Below are 15,323 nucleotides of genomic sequence, written 5' to 3' on the forward strand. Positions count from 1 at the left end.
TGCCTTGCCTCTAGCCTGGGCCGGCCTGATATCTTGTTGGCTAGGGAGGAATCTAAATCCGCTGTACATAGGCTATAAAGGAGAGTGGTTAGTGTACATCGTTGTCTAATCCCCATGATTATCCTTGCATAAGTTCTGCATTCAATTTTTACCATGATCCACGTATCCTTGTAAAGTGCTTTTCTGATGGATACTTTTGCCTGTGGACTCCTCACCTTTTGAATACCCCCTGCACCAGCATTCCTCGGGAAAATTCTTTCCTAACTCTCCCACGTCGACGAGGACGTCACAATTGCACGGCTCCGCTCGCGACACCGTATGACGTCATCGGAGCCATAAAAGGACCTCGTCGGCGCGCTGACGTCAGTTCCACCCATTTTTCCGTGCCACCGAGGCAAACGGGCGGACCGACACATTTTCAAATACACATAGCATATCAAATATATACATATATATAAATTCACAAATGCATAGTCAAGAAAGGCATAGAGAATTAGCAACAGAATAAGCATTTCTCATTATTAAAATGTAAACATGATTAAGGCATATTAAAATAAAATATTTTTTGGTAGAAACAGGTGGACAACGGGGAGGCGGGTGGGAGCGTGAGGAATCCACAGGCAGATATTGTATCCACCAGAAAAAGCGCTACCGAAGGTAAGTAACTTGTTCTTCTGATGGATACTTCTGCCTGTGGATTCCTCACCTTTTGAATAGATTCCCAAAGCCGTACCTCACCCGGAGTAGGGTGTCCACCTGACTAGACCAAAAAATCCTGCTAAACAGAGAGCAAAATGGCCATCCCTCCTAACCTCAGAGTCCAAGCAGTAATGCTTTGCAAAGGTGTGGAGGGAGGCCCAAGTTGCTGCCTTACAGATATCAAGAACAGGAACAACTCTAGCCAAAGCAGAAGAAGTAGACTTAGCTCTGGTGGAATGAGCTCTGATACCTTCGGCGGTTCCTTCTTGGCCAGGGCGTAGAAAATCTTGATGCACAAGATAATCCACCTGGAAAGCATCCTCTTGTGCACTGCCTTGCCTTTCATTTTCCCAACATAGCCCATGAAGAGCTGATCGTCCAGCCTCAGATCTCTAGTCCGATCCAAATAAAAGCTCACAGCCCTCTTAGGGTCCAACCGATTCAGTCTCTCTTCCTCCTTGGAAGAGTGAGGGGGAGGTTAAAAGGTGGGTAAAGTGATGGATTGTCCCATATGAAAAGGGGTAACCACCTGGGAAGGAAAGTAGCCCTGGTCCTTCAAACCAACTTATCCGCATGAATGGTCAGGAAAGGAGGTTTTGAACTAAGAGCTTGAAGCTCACTTGCCCTCCTAGCCGAGGTGATGGCAATCAAGAAAACCGGTTTAAAACAAAGAAGCCTAAACGGGCAAGAGTGAAGAGGCTCAAACGGAGAACCCATTAAAAAAGCGAGTACGAGATTCAAATCCCACTGAGGCATACTGAAAGGTGTGGGAGGAATCCTATTTGTAAGGCCCTTAATGAACCTCATGACAATGGGGGACTTAAATAAAGACGGCTGGTCCGGCATACATAAAAAGGCCGACAAAGCCGATAAATAGCCCTTAACAGTGGCTACAGCACAACCCTGCTGTACTAAAGAAAGAGAAAACTCAAAAATATTAGACAAGCGGACCTTCAAAGGGTCAATGTCTCTCTTTCCACACCACTTAACAAATCTGGACCATCTGGAAGAGTAAAGAGACTTAGTGGAGTGTCACCTGGATGATAAAATAACATCCACTATAACCGGCGGGAGAGAGAAAGAACTCAGGTTGCCCCGTTCAATCTCTAGGCATGAAGGTGCAGGCTCTGGAGGTGGGGGTGTAGAACCTGCGACTGCGAGAGGAGGTCTGCCCTGAGAGGGAGATGGAGCGGAGGGTGCGACGAGAGGTGAAGCAGGTCTCTATACCACACCCTTCTTGGCCAATCCGGGGCGATCAATATAACTTGGGCCCGGTCTTGGCGAATCTTCTTCAGAACCGAGGAATCAAGGGTATGGGAGGAAACGCGTAAAGGAGTTGTGAGCTCCAATCTATCTGAAACGCATCCCCCAAAGCTCCGTGCATCGGATACTGAAGAGTGCAGAATAAAGGGCAGTGCGTGTTCTTGTGAGTGGCAAACAGGTCCAACCGAGGAGATCCCCACATCTGAAAGATGCGATGGACCACCTCCGGATGAAGCCGCCACTCGTGATCGGCCGAGTAACGCCGACTGAGACTGTCCGCACGAACCTTCAGCACACCGGCCAGATGATTTGCAAGTCCCAGAGCCTCTCGACAGAGACGATACGACCCTACACCTCCCTGTTTGTTGATGTACCACATTGCGGTAGTGTTGTCCGTCAGGACGTGAATCGGCTGACCGCGAAGGGAAGGGAGAAAAGCCTTCAGTGCCAAACGAATTGCCCGCAATTCCAGAAAGCTGATGTTAAGCAACCTTTCCTCTGGAGACCAAAGGCCTTGGACCTCCAGATCCCCTAGATGAGCACCCCACCCTAGAGTGGAGGCATCCGTAATCACTGTGGCCACTGGCAGAGGGGCTGAAAGGGCTTACCTTGAGACAGGTTGCCTTGCACACTCCACCAAGACAGCTCCCCTGCAGCTTCTCTGGAGATTCTGATATTCTCCCCGAGATCTCCATTGTGCTGATACCACTGCCTGCGGAGGCACCACTGGAGTGCCCTCATGTGCCAGCGTGCATGGTTGACCAACAGAATGCAGGAAGCGAACAGACCGAGCAGGCGAAGAACCTTCAGGACTGGAACAACCGCTCCATCGTGAAATAAAGGAATAATTTCCTGTATGTCGAGAATCCTCTGCAGAGGCGGGAATGCTCTGCAAAAATAAGTTTCCAGTATTGCCCCTATGAACAGGCTGCGCTGAGAAGGCACCAGGTGAGATTTGGGTACATTTATCGAAAAACCCAATTTAAACAACAGATGAGTTGTCACCTGCAAGTGGCGCAAAACCAACTCTGGAGACTCCGCTTTCAACAGCCAGTAGTCCAAGTAGGGGAAAACAGGAACCCCTGACCTTCTGAGATGAGCCGCTACCACCGCCATCACCTTTGTAAAGACGCGGAAGTGAGACCGAACGGAAGAACCGCAAACTGGTAATGTTGCGATCCCACCGTGAACCGGAGATACTTCCGATGCGACTTCAGGATGGGAAGATGAAAATACGCATCCTGCAGATCGATGGACACCATCCAGTCTTCCTGTTGGAGCGCAAGGAGAACCTGAGCCAAGGTCAACATTTTGAACTTTTCCTGCCTGAGGTAAAGGTTCAAAATCCTTACGTCCAAGATTGGTCTCAAGCGACCATCCTTTTTGGGGATCAGGAAATATCGGGAGTAGCAACCCTGACCCCTTTCCTGCTCCGGAACCACCTGTATCGCACCTTTTTGGAGTAATGTAAGCACCTCCTGCTGCAAAAGCAGCAAGTGGTCTTCTAAACAACCACCCTGGCGAGGAGGGTAAGGAGGAGGAAACTCCAAAAATGGGAGGGCGTACCCATTCTCTACAAGATTCAAGACCCAACGATCTGATGTGATCAGTCTCCAATCTTGTAGAAAGTGAGACACCTGACCTCCAACTGGGCCAACATGTTCTAAGATGGGGAATCTAGAACTGCTTTCCTCAGGTACCAACAGTGGCAGGAGGGGAGGTAGAGGAAGAGTAGGAAGTCTGTTGTCGATTTGCACCCCTTAGGCCTCTCTTATTCTTCCCTCTGTATGATTTGTACAAGGGATTCTGCTGTTGTTGGCCCTGCTGAAATTGTTGGCGGCCACGAAAGGAAGCAGATCTCCCAAAGCCCTGATATCTTTTGTACCCATAGCCTCTAGACTGCACCTGGAGGCCTAAAGATCTTGCGGTAGCGCTACTGTCCTTGAAACGTTCCAAGGCTGAATCCGCCTTTGAACCAAAAAGCCTTGACCCATTAAAGGGTAAATCCAGCAAAGTCGCCTGAACATCAGCCGAAAAACCAGAAGACATGAGCCATGCCTGTCTCCTTATAGCCACAGAAGACCCCATAACACGAGCCACAGAGTCAGCAGTGTCCATGCCTGACTGAATCACTTGACGTGCTGCGGCCTGCGAATCCGAAAGGACTTCCAAGAAGTTAGCACGATCCTCCTCAGGCAACTTAGGAGCCAATTGAACAACAGAGTCCATCAATGCATGTATATATCGTCCAAGAAGGCATGTTGCAATAGTTGACTTTAGAGCCATACTTGCAGAAGAGAACACCTTCACAGCTTGCTCCATCTTCTTCGAGTCTCTAGCACCCAAAATGGTAGGAAAAGCACTAGAAGACTGTTTTGAGCAAGAAGCTTGGACAACTAAACTCTCCGGTGTCGGATGCGATGACAAAAAAGCCGGATCACCAGGGGCAGGCCTGTACCTTCTCGAGATAGAACGAGATACAGCCGGAGCAGACAAAGGCTTCTGCCATACCTCCAGAATTGGATCTGTTAAGGCATCCGTGAAAAGAAGTAGAGGCTCAGAAGTTGACGAAGAAGTATTTAAAACTTCCATTAATATATTGGACTTTATGGCCGCAGAGGGAAGTTTAAGGCCCCATAACTCGGCCACCTTCTTTATAACTACATGGTAAGGTGCAAAGTCCTGTACAACACATCCACTTGCAGATGGTAAGTCATACTCGGGGGAAGTATCTAGGCCACTAGCTTCCTGAAGGCCTTCAAACTCATCCACAGAGTCCACAATTTCTCCTTCCTCCTGATCTTGCAAATACTCTTCCTCCTCAAGCAATCTCTGAGCCTCTCTCCTGGAGCGTTGCTTAGGCAACGGCGTCGGTGGAGCCACACGCGGTGCCGGAGAAGACACTAGCGGCGTCAAAGGAGGAGCCTAGACATCAAACCTCGACGTCGATCGAACTCGAGGTGGAGCCGACTCAGCAGCTGAAGGAGTCCGGGGAGCCGGAGTAGACGATCTCGGCACCAGGAAATGCCAAGCCGAAGTCAAAGGCAAAAATGGCATGAAAGGAGCCTGGGGATAGAACTGAGGAACACCCAGGTTGAAAGCCAAAGGACCCACGGGGCCTGAAGGCACGCCGGATGGAGTCAAGGCTCTGGTAATTAAACCAAACATCGCATTGAAAAAATGCGAAGAGTCAGCCCCAGGAGCAGGAAAAGGAGGATATGGATCCGTACCTTCCTGTAGGGGAGTCACCTGAGGTCGCACTGGAGCCTGCGGAGCCGGGGACGGCGCCCGCACAGGTGAAGGCACACGGCCTGGAGAGGACCCACCTGGCCCCGGTGACGTCGCTAGAGCCGGTGAATCTTCATGAAGTGAAGAAGCCTCTGAAACCGGCGACGCCGCAGCTGGAGATGGTACTGGCGTCGCTTGAGGAGAAGGAGTTGGAGAGATAAAGTCCCTTCTCCGAGGTCGCTCAGCCGGAGTCGGCGACCTCGATCTCGACCTCGAGACCCTGGCTTTCGCAGAACGATGACGAGAGGTATGTCTTCTCTTGGATTTTTTGTGCTTCTTCGACCTCGAAGTGTAAGAAGTCTAAGACTTCGCCCTCTTCCTACCTCTCTTCTCCTTCTTGGCTTTCGCCATGCACAACTTGGCTTCACGTTCTTTAATCGCCTTCGGATTCATTTTCCTGCAGCTTCTGCATTCCTCGACGTCGTGGCCCGAAGATAAGCACCACAGGCAGTCATCATGCGGGTCCGTAATGGACATGTACCCGCCACACTCTCTGCAGGGTTTGAATCTGGTCTTCCTGGAAGTTGCCATTCTGAAACAATATAGAGATACAACATGTTTCACGATGAAAATGGAGAGGCCTGAAAAAACCGTTAAGCGCCAACGTCGCGGAAAAAAGGGAACTGACGTCAGCACGCCGACGAGGTCCTTTTAAGACTCCGATGACGTCATACGGTGTCACGAGCGGAGCTGTGCTATTGTGACGTCCTCGTCGACGTGGGAGAGCTAGGAAATAATTTTCCCGCGGAATGCTGGTACAGGGGGTATTCAAAAGGTGAGGTATCCACCAGAAAAAGCATTACCCAAGGTAAGTAACTTGTTCATTAGGGCCAATCGTATACCTTGTTTTGTTAACTATGACCAAATAATGCTTCTGTTTACTCTGTTGAGCAGCTGGGAGTAATCAAAGATGCATACCAACTGCCTCATTTCCTCCTTTTTAGGTCAAGCCTGCCAGACAGCCAAGCTGTCTAGCTGCAAAATAACTATTGCTGGTTTAACAAGAACTTATAGTGGGCTTATAGCTTGTCCATTGCTTACCATTGATTGGCTTTTTTGTCACTCTCATTTGCTTGCTTCTAATTTGATGGTTTGCCTTGTCCATCATGTGTGTCTCCCTTCCCTGTATAATAGCCTCCTTAGTTGTGTTCTTCCTTTGCTCACTCTTAGATAGCATTTCTTTCTGTTTGCTTAATCATTCCCCGAGAGAGCATGTGTTTTCCAGCTGTCTATTCTGTATGCTTCTCTCCCCTGCGCTCCGTCTTATTCTCTCCCATCTTTGTGCTTGTCCCAAACGCTCCTTCTTGCTTTGTCTCCCACTTTTCTGCTCCCCGCATTCTATTTTGCTCTGGCCTGTATGTTTCTTCCTTCGCCCCTTGTTGTTCTCTCTGTTGTGTCTCCCCTGCCCTCCTTGTCACTCCCTCCCTCAATTGCTTCTTTTCGCTTCTTACCGCCTGCTATCCCATCTTGCTTCTCTTTTGCCCCTCACTAATTTAGCTTCTTATTTTTTGGAGGTCCAAGACGCAAAATGATGTCTGGCCTTCTGCTTTGTGAAATAACATTTTTTTCCTGCTACTTCGATTTTAGATTTTTTAAATTGACTGATCCATCTCGGATCCTTAAAAAATGGCTTCTGCATCACACACATGCATCATGATGCATGTATATGCCTACAAATGTTCCCTTTTATCCTCTTTCTTTTCATGCTGTACAGCAACTGCATTTTTACCGATGCAGTACAACATGAACAAAAGACATTGCCAGAGCCGGTAGGTGTGAAAGGCGATACTTCTTCTTTGCCTGTGCTTGTTTTGCAGATTCTGCCATCCTAAATAATACTCATACACCCTGGCCTAAAGCTGACTTGTTCATTCAATTCTACAACTCGTCTAATAGCAACTTGGTGTAAATTTTCTCCTATGTATGGAAGCGCTGTCTTCCGGAAGCTGGATGGATCACGTTAGGAATCCTTTTTCATACAGTAGATTCATAACCAAGCCTTTTCAAAAGTCAGGGATATCTGCGAGTGGAATGATAGATGTAAACAGTGGCTGCAATCAAGATTCTCAAAATGCTTGGTCAAACTTTAGAGCAGCTATGGTTAATCCTTCAGGGCCGGAGCACCCAATCTCCTGCTTCAGCTTTTCAGATTTGTGATTTTGCCTTTGGTTAAGTGACTGGACATATCTCCTACCAAATCTGAAGTAGATAGTGACGGATTTAAATAATAAGAGGTTATATTAGAGATTGTCAGTTCAGAAGTTACACTGTTTGTGTTCACTGTTTGTTCCAGAGCTTCATATCCATGTACAAATTTACATTTGTTAATTTTGTTCATTTCCTTCTACAGTGTCGCTTGGCTTTCTAGGTGTTATCTATGTGCTGGTTTTTGCTGTTGTTTTGATCTTAGTTGTTGGTTCTGTAGAGACCATCATCTGACTAACAGGCCCCTTGTGGGGTTATTTTCCTCTTTATCAAAGTGTGGGGTTCTTTATACATTGCAGATCCAGACAAGTCACAAAAGCTTAGCCTACTATTGATTCCTGACAGTAAAGACTATTCCTTTTATGCCTTTATAGAGCACCGACAAAATTGTTAATGTCTCACTGTCCTGAAGTGTATTTCCGTTTGAAGGTTGACCCGCTCTGCATTGTAAATGGTTTTTCAACTTTATTTATTGTGTGTTTTATATTTGTATTGAATAAAGGCTATATAATTAAGTTGGCCACTCTTTTAAGGGTTTTTGGCTGTGTAGCTAATCTAATCAGCAGACCCTCCTATGTTTATCCTTGCAATGCCTTTGCCTTCCCATATAAAACTCCAGGAGGGTTCGACCTGGATCTCGCATGAATGTCAAATGCTAGGTGTTGTCTACTTTCCACCTGGTGAATTTGAAAGGTAGGATGCATCTGGTCATCAGGCCAATAAGCCTCAGACCTGCTCTCACTGAGGTCCAGAACCAAGGCAGAAAATCGGGATCACAGCCCAAATGTTCTGGAATGCTTGTGATGGAGGAAAAGCCCTGAGCTTCACTGTGTCCAGAACAGCTCCTATAAAGGGAAGTAGCTGCAAATTAGTCAGGTGTGACTTTGGCTCATTGATCTAGAACTTCAATGAGGTCAGGTGGATAGTCATTGTCTTGTCTGGAGGTGGTCTACGAGTGACTGTGGCAAACTCGCCTTCAACTGGCAGTCATCCGGTATCCCTAACCTCTGAAGATTGACAGCAAACAGTACCATCACTTTTGTAAACACCTGAGGAGTGCTGGTAAGGCTGAAAGGGAGTACAACAAATCGAAAAGGTTCCTGTAAACCTTGAACTGCTTGTAAAATCTGTGAAAATGTATGATGGGCACATGAAAAGATGCGTCCTGCAGGTCCAAGGCATCCAATCAGCCGCCCAGATCTAGAGCAGCGAGAACTTGGGCTAGCGTTTCCTAAACACATCAGTCCTTTTTTACACCCAGCCTCCGGGGAAGTGGGGGTTAGTGGGAAGCGAATTGGGATTCACCTTGCAAGTGGAAGCTTAGAACATCAAACTCTCAAGAGTAGGATACTGCATAAGGAAATCAGGGTTGCAAGACAACGGTCTGTGATGTCTGGCCACCTGCCTATTTACTGGCAGACAAGGGCACGTCTTAGACCAAATGTCGATCGGAGGGTCAGTTAGGGCTTTGTTTAATGGGAGTAAGGGTGTAGGAAGGTAGGATCTTTCAAGCATGGTTACCCCCACTTTTTAACGTAGTTTGCTGGTTTTCTGCTAATCAGGACCCCAGCATCTGTGCTCTCTCCCCAAAATTGGCTCTTGTAAGTACTTTGGTACCTCCGCAATTGGCTACTGGTGTACCCTTATAAGTACCTAGTATATGGTACTGAGGTACCCAGGGCATTGGTACACCAGGGGTCTCCTTTGGGCTGCAGCATGTATTGTGCCACCTATGGGAGTCCACTTAAACTGCAACTACAGGCCTGTCATTGCAGCGTTTAGGAGTTGGTGCTTGCAGCTCTCACAACAGATGTTTCCTTATATCTGAGGTCACTTCACTTAAAACCTATAAGTCACCCCTAATGCAGACTCTTTGGTCCTGAGGGCAGGATGCTTGGTTACAAGTGTGAGGGTGCTCCTGCATGAGCAGAACACCCCTACAAACCCCGGAGTCGATTATCCAGGCTTTGTAAGTGCAGTCAGCCATTTTAAGGTATATAATGCGCATCAGTCATTACGAGATGTCTAACTATATAATGGCTGCACCGAACCTGCTCATGTTTGGTACCAAACATGCTGGAATCTTACCCCAACACAATGATTCCGGTGCTGGAAGTATGATCCCATGTACTGGGGGGCGCCCTAGTGGACCTCCATGTATGTCCTGTAACAGCCTTTAAGCGTCTGCCTGCAAGCTAGTGCTGCTGCGGACCACAGACACAATTCTGCCCTTCTGCTGCTGAGTTAAGCTTAAGCGTTACAACAAACAAATGATGGACGGAATGCTGACAATGCAGACATTCTACCCCAGTCAAGAGATCTGGGTTAAATCCATCGTTCTTTTGCCCACTACGCCACCCCAGTTTAGACATGGCCATATGCAAATCAGTCTTGACCCTGTGCCTCATGGGAACAGTCCAGCCCGAACTGCCAAGCCATGTCTTCCCTGGACCGGAATCAAGCATCCTAGGACCGGTTTCTGGCTATCAGCCGTCATCAGCCAGGATAGCTTGACTCCAGTGGCGTAGTGAGCACGGGTCCCACGTCTGGGAATACCCATCCCACTTAGGGCGAAAAGCGTTACAACAAACAAATGATGGACGGAATGCTGACAATGCAGACATTCTCCCCCAGTCAAGAGATCTGGGTTAAATCCATCGTTCTTTTGCCCACTACGCCACCCCAGTTTAGACATGGCCATATGCAAATCAGTCTTGACCCTGTGCCTCATGGGAACAGTCCAGCCCGAACTGCCAAGCCATGTCTTCCCTGGACCGGAATCAAGCATCCTAGGACCGGTTTCTGGCTATCAGCCGTCATCAGCCAGGATAGCTTGACTCCAGTGGCGTAGTGAGCACGGGTCCCACGTCTGGGAATACCCATCCCACTTAGGGCGAAAAGCGTTACAACAAACAAATGATGGACGGAATGCTGACAATGCAGACATTCTCCCCCAGTCAAGAGATCTGGGTTAAATTCATCGTTCTTTTGCCCACTACCCCACCCCAGTTTAGACATGGCCATATGCAAATCAGTCTTGACCCTGTGCCTCATGGGAACAGTCCAGCCCGAACTGCCAAGCCATGTCTTCCCTGGACCGGAATCAAGCATCCTAGGACCGGTTTCTGGCTATCAGCCGTCATCAGCCAGGATAGCTTGACTCCAGTGACGTAGTGAGCACGGGTCCCACGTCTGGGAATACTCCTCCCACTTAGGGCGAAAAGCGTTATAACAAACAAATGATGGACGGAATGCAGACAATGCAGACATTCTCCCCCAGTCAAGAGATCTGTTTGTTGTAACGCTGAGTTAAGCCTAAGCAGGGAATGATAGAACAATAGGTTTCCGGTTGAAGGGAGGTGTGACCACTTCCCAGACAGAACTTAGTATTTGGGCTGGGGTGGGGGCACTTTCCAACGCCACCAGACTGCTTTGAAGAGCGCATTGGTTGCCCTCCTTGCATCCTCCAGTCTGAGCCAGTTCAGGAACTCTTGGTTCCCGCTCTGGCGTGAAACTGGACAAAGAACAGGGAAATATCCTCCCCTCTGTTCAGTCCCTCCTCTGGGAGGAACCCCAGAGTAGTTCCATTTCTTTCCCTAGGGTACTTAAAGGTTCCCCTTTGGGTGGGTCCTTAGATTCGTTGTGGAACAAGACTCGCCTCTGAAACCAAGACACTCTTTGACCGTCTGGACACTTGGACTTTCACTGGAACTGAGACTGATTCAAGGAAGACTGCTGCTGCTCTTGGTCTCGCTGTTCTTCAAGTCTTTTGCGTCGTGTGTGTCTGTGCTTCATCCAGGTTCTCCAGAAGGCCTGTGGGCATCAAGGACATGCGAAGTTATCTCCCTTGGAGTGAAGAAGTCACTCCCCTGCATCTGCAGGCACCGCAACGAAGCTGACCGGTCTGCTTCTCCTGTTGTCCTACGGACTTCCTGAGGCCCAGGAATACAGGTGGTGGCTCTGCAGCTCCCTATAGGCCTGACCTGTCTTTGCAGCAATTTTGAGGACAGTATCCCTCTTTGGAGCTGCTCGGACCAAACCCCTGTGCACCGCGTCGACTTGCCATTGCCAAGGCTTGTTGGCTACAAGAAGCTCCAGCCTCCAGCACCTCATCCCTCGAAAATTAGTGTCCTCACTGCATCCTCTGCAGCGTGAGCCTGCATCTCGGGTGAGCTGGCTGCGGTTCTCCTGCGACTTCTGTGCCTTCGGCCTATGGGTCCTCCTGGGGGTCTTCTTTTGCTTCAGTGGGCTCCCCTGCTTGCTCCAGTGGGCTCCCCTGCTTGTTCTGGCCTGCTCTGACTCTCCTGTTCTTGGTAAGTCCCTTGGACCTTGCTGGTCCCAATCTCAGCATCTTTTCGCTCTCCACACGAGTTGTGGCTACCAAGGCTTGTTGGTGCTCCCGCTGGACACCGATCACCTAGACACCGACATCCACCATGGGACAGCTCATGCACTGCTCCTGGTCTTCCTCAGCGTTGCCTGGTCTTCACAGCTGCATCGACATAGTCACCATTGTCTCTTTTGAACCTCCCGACATCGGTGAGCATTGTGCTTCCATGCCTCCTAGTTACCTCGGAGTGGCATAGACTCTGTCCCTTCTGCTTGTCGGTTCTTCACTTCCAGAATCCACTCTTCGGTTCCACTGTACTCAATCACAGTTTCTCCAGAGGCATTTTCTTTGAAGTCTCCCATTGTGGTCTATGGCATGTTCTGATGTCACTTCACCCATATGCACCCAGCTTCCCTGGTGCAGGTAACCTGGTTCCTGGGGCAGCCACGGGTGGAGTGGCTCTCCAAACTTCCATCTTCCAAAGGGTTTCTCTGGGGTCCTCTGGGAAGGGTCCTTCTTTAAAACTGCAACCGCGACTTCTCTATTGACTTCTATTTGGCACATGGCTGTGTTTTCATTCTGCACACCATGCCTCTGTGGGGTTCCTGGGTACTTACCTTGGGTGGTTCCTTGTTTCCCCAGATCCTTTGAGTCTTGTGATGCAAGTCCTGTTCTCCTTTGCAGTTTGCATTCCACTTGCTTAGTATTTGGTTGGGTCGCCTCCTGGAGACCAGTGTATATTTGTGCTACTTACCTGATTATTTTGAAGTATTCTTGTGTATTGTGTTGCTTTTTCCCAGTAGGAGAAATACCAATGTTTTTGTAATTGTGGCGTGTAATGAATAGAGTTATTTTTATAAAATACTGAATGGTTCTTTTCATCTAATCTACCCTGTCGATTAAATGTGGTGAACAAGCTGCTTTACACTCCTTCAAGGTAAGCCTGAAGGCTGCTCTCCACAGCTACCACTTTGAGAGCTTTTAATAGTTATTAAAGACCACTAAAATCCCAATAAGGGTTGCCTGGATCAGTGCAATGTACATCACTTGAATAAGTGTGCACCATATACTAATGCAGCCTCCTAGAAAAGGCTTAGAGGAAGCAGTTCTAGGTTGCAAGACTTCTTTAAGGACAATTGTCTTAACAAAACATAGGGCAGAAGTAGGTCTAGAACCTCAGAAGCACGTCTAATACCACCACAAAGGAAGCTTTCTCCTCTATTGGCGACCCGAGGGGAAAGCAATCCCATATCATGGTAAGTATCAAGCTCTCTGGCCTCCAATAAATCAGTGTATAAATTGTCACCATCATAATGTGGGGAAAAATCATCCTTCTCATCACCATTTTCATTTCAAAGTGGTAATAAACTTTGGTCAGAATTGGAACCTGGAAGCTGATGGAACTTCAGAGGATGGCTCTGCAGTAGTGGGAATCCATAGTCTGAAGCACGCTGTGGGGAACCAGGGTGTGCTGGAGTTGAGTCAAAAAGCCAACCTCAGTGAGGTCAAGACGGATTCAGTTTGGGGTTGGACATCAGAGTCGACACCAGCGACGTTGGGAACAGCATCAATGAAAGAGGAACTGGTGCAGGTCTTGAAACCCGAATGGAAGTCTGCACTGGAGGCAGTGCGGAACCCAAGATGGGTTTAAGGGACTCAGACAGTGCAGAGGATGGTTCCGGCAGCCGCAGCCCGACTGGGGGTCCCCGCAGATCATTGGGGACTGAAGGCAAGCCAGAAAGAGCTGGAAGAGTGCCAAAAACAGAGTATCTTCCTTAAAGGCCTAATATAGTATCCACTTTGTTGCTTCCGGGGCAGAAAGATGTCAATGCAGAGCACTGATCATTAAAAAGTCCAGGTCTTGTCAGGCCCCTGAAGACTATTCTAAATGTGAGTTTGAATGGCAATTCTGGCTATTGCAAGTAGAGAGGCTCCTTTGTGATCTTTAATCCACACATGCTTGTTGGTGGGTGCCAGATTGACTGACAATCCCTCAAAGTCATCAGTCTTTCTGAGGACTAATAAAAGTTTAATCTTGTCATTAAGTATGTCTCGTTAATCAGTCTAACAACAATCATATCAACCAAAGGAATCCTCTTGATGACACAGTGTCTCATTGATAGGATAGGTGAACTCCCCGAGAGAGAGAAAAGGCCCCCACCCGAGGCGCTCCCAGATTTCAAGGGAACAGACCAAAGATAGTGATTCTGCCTTTATGAAAGGTTTGTATGATCTGAAGATTTAGATTTGCTCAGCATCCCAAATGTCTAAGTTTACTTTGAAATCTCTTGGTGTACATTCCTGCTGCAGTAACAGAATATGACGGTGTCATAGCTGTTAGGCAGTGAAGACACTCCTGTTGATCCGACACAGCCGCAATACCAATACATAAACTCATTGTAGTTCAAAACAGCAATACTGGAAGACTAGAGAATAAACACTTTGAAAATAAACTAGAAAAACATATTTAAAATGGCATTAGATGATAGGAGAAGTGAAATCGTTCCCACTGCCTTATTTTGCTCTAGTTGAAATGGTTATATTGGACTCTTAAGAAAAAGTATGCTCTGTGCTTGTAAGAATGGAACACTGTTACATTCATTAGCTAGCTATATGTATATGTATATATATATATAGATTACCTACTGGCGGTCGCCAGTAGGTAGTTATAGTTAGGACCACGTTTCCATAGGAAAACCTCAACATTCTATTTTGAATAACGTTGGCGCCGGTCGACGAATCCTCGCGAATTTCTCAAAATAGGTGGGGCGCTACGCTCCTACCCTGAAAGTCTCGGGGGGATTCGTCAAGCGGGGGCTGAGATAAAAGGGGGGTCCCAAAACGCGTTTTTCCCATGCATTTTTCCATAGGACCTTTAGAACGAGCTACAGCCCGAACGGCTGAACAGAATTACTAGAAATTTGGCAGAGAGGTAGTCCCTAGGTCAAGGAAGTGCCTTTTGTAGGTTTGGTGTAAATCTGTTCTGTAGATTCTGAGAAAATAGCCTTTAAATCAATATATATATCTGAGCCCGCTTACGGTACGCTTACCGTACGCTTACCGTAAGCTTACGGTGGCGTGCGCGAGCGCGATTCTGATTGGCTCTTAGATCTTAGTAAACATTCGAATCGGCCGAAACCAGGAAGCGGCGTCCGCCATTTTGTCTCTCGCACTGAGTGTTGTTTATCAAACATGATGGCCAAAAACATGTTACGGGGCTGTTTTGACAACTCCCTCCCACATAGTCATGTTGAGGGAGTCCCCAAACATCCCCCAAGAGCAAAAACGGTTTTATTTTTTTTTCGGCAATTTCGCGGGGTACGCTTACCGTACGCTTACCGTACGCTTACCGTAAGCTTACCGTACGCTTACGGTAAAAAAATAAAAATAAAAAAAAACACTATCCACACTTACCCCACCCCCTGTGCTTTTGGTGGCCGCAGGCCACCAAATGTGCAGGGCTTATTAATAGAGAAAAAAAACGTAATTTTGGCAACATGAAATTATAAAATCGAAATAAAAAAAACACTATCCACAT

At 47.7% G+C, this 15,323-nt stretch overlaps 1 protein-coding gene across 2 annotated transcripts in view; it reads left to right on the plus strand.

Moving 5' to 3' along the window:
• TBCK (TBC1 domain containing kinase) overlaps nucleotides 1-15,323 on the plus strand; it is a 1,508,203-nt gene that overhangs the window by 640,789 nt on the left and 852,091 nt on the right. The gene's annotated exons all lie outside the window — the stretch shown is intronic.

The sequence above is a fragment of the Triturus cristatus genome, chromosome 2_2, assembly GCF_964204655.1.
Source record: "Triturus cristatus chromosome 2_2, aTriCri1.1, whole genome shotgun sequence".
Taxonomy (NCBI): domain Eukaryota; kingdom Metazoa; phylum Chordata; class Amphibia; order Caudata; family Salamandridae; genus Triturus; species Triturus cristatus.